The sequence below is a fragment of the Nannospalax galili genome, unplaced genomic scaffold (genome assembly GCF_000622305.1).
Source record: "Nannospalax galili isolate Female #2095 unplaced genomic scaffold, S.galili_v1.0 scaffold271, whole genome shotgun sequence".
Taxonomy (NCBI): Eukaryota; Metazoa; Chordata; class Mammalia; order Rodentia; family Spalacidae; genus Nannospalax; species Nannospalax galili.
Genome location: NW_008331789.1, coordinates 6,612,048 through 6,615,609, shown reverse-complemented (window position 1 = coordinate 6,615,609; position 3,562 = coordinate 6,612,048).

Below are 3,562 nucleotides of genomic sequence, written 5' to 3'. Positions count from 1 at the left end.
TTTTTTTCTTTACCATGAAGTAGAACTCCATTGTGTAAATGTACCACATTTTCATTATCCACTCATCAGTTCCTTGATGGAGTTATCAATATATATCCCAGACTAAAAAATGTGATCTATGGGTTAAATGGCCATAGAAATGTACCACAAAGTCTTTTTTAAAGATATGACTATGAATTATACTTGCTTTTTTCTTCTTCAAAAATATGCTCAAAATTTGGGAACTAAAATGTTTGTTTTCATAACTAGGTCTGATAAGATGCTTTTTGTTACAAGGTGGTTAAATTAGATTCTAGTCAAATATTTGTAGCTGCAGATTTAAATCATTCATGTTGAAAATGTTTATCCTATAACCAATTAACAGATCTCATTTTGATGACAAGCTGACAAATCAGGTTTACTTCTCATCGGACTGCTAGACTTTCATTGTTCCAATTCAAACACAGTGTTCTGTTCTTTTAAAGAGTCTTAAGAGTGAAAAGAGAAAAAGTCATGGAATGAATCTTAGAAGTTTTATTACTAAAAGCAGCCAAGTTTAAAGTGGTATAAAATATAATTGGTTTTAAAAATCCATTTTCAAAATGAGTTTTGAAAACAAGATTAGAGTATATCTCATTTTCCCTTAAGTGTACCAACAATGCAATACATTATGTTGTTCAATTTATTTTGTCAGTAAAAATACTATGAAAAGGCTTGGTATTTACTGGGAGTATATGTTTATATATCTAATTTATGTAACCTTTTTGAAATAGCTAAGTAAGAATCATCTATAAAACTTTTGAAAAACTTCATAAATTCAATTATGAGTGACAATTAAACTTTACAAAACACATGAATTGGGGCTGGAGAGATGGCTCAGTGGTTAAGAGCACTGTCTGTTCTTGCAGAGGGCCTGGCTTCAATTCCCAGCACCCACATGGTGGCTATGAGCTGTCCTTAATTCTAGTTCCAGGGGAATCCGAAGCCCCCTTCTGACCTCCATGGGCACTGCATGACAGGCACTCACATACATGCAGACAGTACACTCATACACATAAAATAAAAATAAATAAATGATTAAAAACCCACATGAATTGCTGCTAAAAATAATTTGCACAGTGACTATAATAATTTTATGATGTGACTATCATATAGAAAGTCCTAAATATTTTCCAAAATGCATTAAGGTATGAAATTATTATAATTTAGGGCTAGAGAGATGGCTCAGCAGTTAAGAGCACTGACTGCTCTTGCAGAGGCCCTGGGTTCAATTCCCAGCACCCACATGGTGGCTATGAACCATCTTTAACTCCAGTTCCAGGGGAATCCGAAGCCTTCTCCTGACCTCTGCAGCATTGCACAACATGGGTGCACTCACATACATGGAGGCAATATACTCATACACACAAAATAAAAATAAAATATTAAAAAATACATGAATTTCTGCTAAAAATAATTTGCACAGTGACTATAATAATTTTATGATGTGGCTATCATATAGAAAGTCCTAAATATTTTCCAAAATGCATTAAGGTATGAAATTATTATAATTTAGGACTGGAGAGATGGCTCAGCAGTTAAGAGCATGGACTGCTTTTGCAGAGGCCCCAGGTTCAATTCCCAGCACCCACACGGTGGCTATGAACCATCCTTAACTCCAGTTCTTGGGGAATCCGAAGTTTCTTCTGACCTCTGCAGCATTGCATGACCTGGGTGCACTCACATACATGCAGGCAATACACTCATACACATAAAATAAAAATAATAAATATTTAAAAAGAGATTATTATAATTTAACAAGATAATTCCCATCTGGTTTCCTAAAACATGTGATAGTTGACTTATTGATGAAGTCTAAGAAGTAGCATGTTTGTATTCAGGACTTCCAACTTACATATTAAACATGCTAGATAAAGTATAACATTTGTAGTTTTGTAACCTGGAGAAACATTCTAGGTACGTTGAAAAGAACCCAGGGCACTGATGGCACTACTTTGGATATTTCAAAGGTGCTTTCTTGCGGGGGTCTCTCCCTCTCTTCGTGGGTCATTGGCCACCGGCCCATGAGGGCAGGGAGAACAGAAGCAATGAACGAGGTCAGGATGGCCAGTGAGCACTGACGGAAGAAAGCCCTTCCAGGGAGGCTGGTCCCAGGTGCAGTGAAACAGCCAGTGATACAGCTCCAGACTCAGTGAAACAGCTCCGTTTATTCAGTGGGAGAACTAGAGAAATTATAGTGTGGAGGCAGCAGCCAAAGCCTCAGCTGATAGGTGCTCATAGTATGCTTTAGGGCTCCTATCTTCCAGACTATCAGGCAATGCCTGATTATCATATAGAAAAAACCTGGGGGTAGTTTTTACTCCAGGTAACTATGCCAAAGGTCATGTTCCAAATAAGGTCAGGCATCCGTGCTTGGTGACACTTTCCAGGTAAGCCAGGAAGAGAGTAGGAGGCCCCCTGCTGAGAAGGGGAGTCCTTCCATATGGCACCCCTTAGGACTATCCGGACATGGAGAACTACAACCCTAACAGCAGAGTTTCCCCCTGTTTGATTTAAAATGGAGAAGTGTCATCACAACCCTTAAGAGCCAACTCATCTATCTCGGGAGAATCCAAAGTTTGATAATTGACTATGATCTGTTTGGTAGTAATTTCAGCAACGGTAGTAATTTGTTGGCGAAGAAATTGTATGAAACAGGGAGCAAGCATCAAAATGACACACAGCATGATTGGGGGCCAACAAAGGGTAGGAGCCATGAAAACAAGGGATTACTAAACCAACCTAATTGTTCGGTGGGTTGAAATCTTGAAAATAGATCATTACGAAGTTTTTTGAGAGTGTTAACATTGGTTTCAACAACATTTGATTCATTTACAAAAAACAGCGTTCCTCTCCCAATACCACACATGTCCCCCCATGTTCAGCAGTTATTAAGTCCAGTGTTCTTCTGTTTTGGAGCACAACCCCATCAAGAGAGTTCATTTGTCGTTGGACAGATTCAAGGCTGTCAGTTGTGGATGCCATTGCCTGGTCCAGCTTGTCTCGAAAGTCTCCTGCCAGGTGATGGGTTTGTACAATAGCAGCAGTCGCAGCGCCTCCAGCACCCAGGGAGAGGGCAAGTCTGAGTCCCACTAGCAAAGGGATGAAGGTTTCTCTCCGCTGGCAGCTGTGAAGGAGGAGGGCAGCTTCCTCTTTCTTGAGTAGGTACACCTGGGGTGTAATCATTACCGGTATGCAAAGGGTGGACAAAGAGGAATTAACACAGTGTTGGGTGTTTCCTTTGCACCATAGGAAAAGAGGAGGGGCGACACATGCTATCCTGGAGAGAGTAATGTTAGTGAGGCATTTGTAATGAGTAGGCTTACTCTTGCTGGAAATGCAAATTGGATAGTTAGCCAGTTGTTCAAATAAGGGAATACCCATCAGATGAGAGTCAGTGAAATCTTTTTTTGTTTCTGGGTAAAGAAGGGTGGTATTAACTGGTACTGCTGTCAGTAAAGGTCTATTGCTGGATGCACAAAAGAAACAGAGGCATTAGGGTGGGTGGTGAAGGGAAGAAAGTTAGCAACATATTGAATGTATT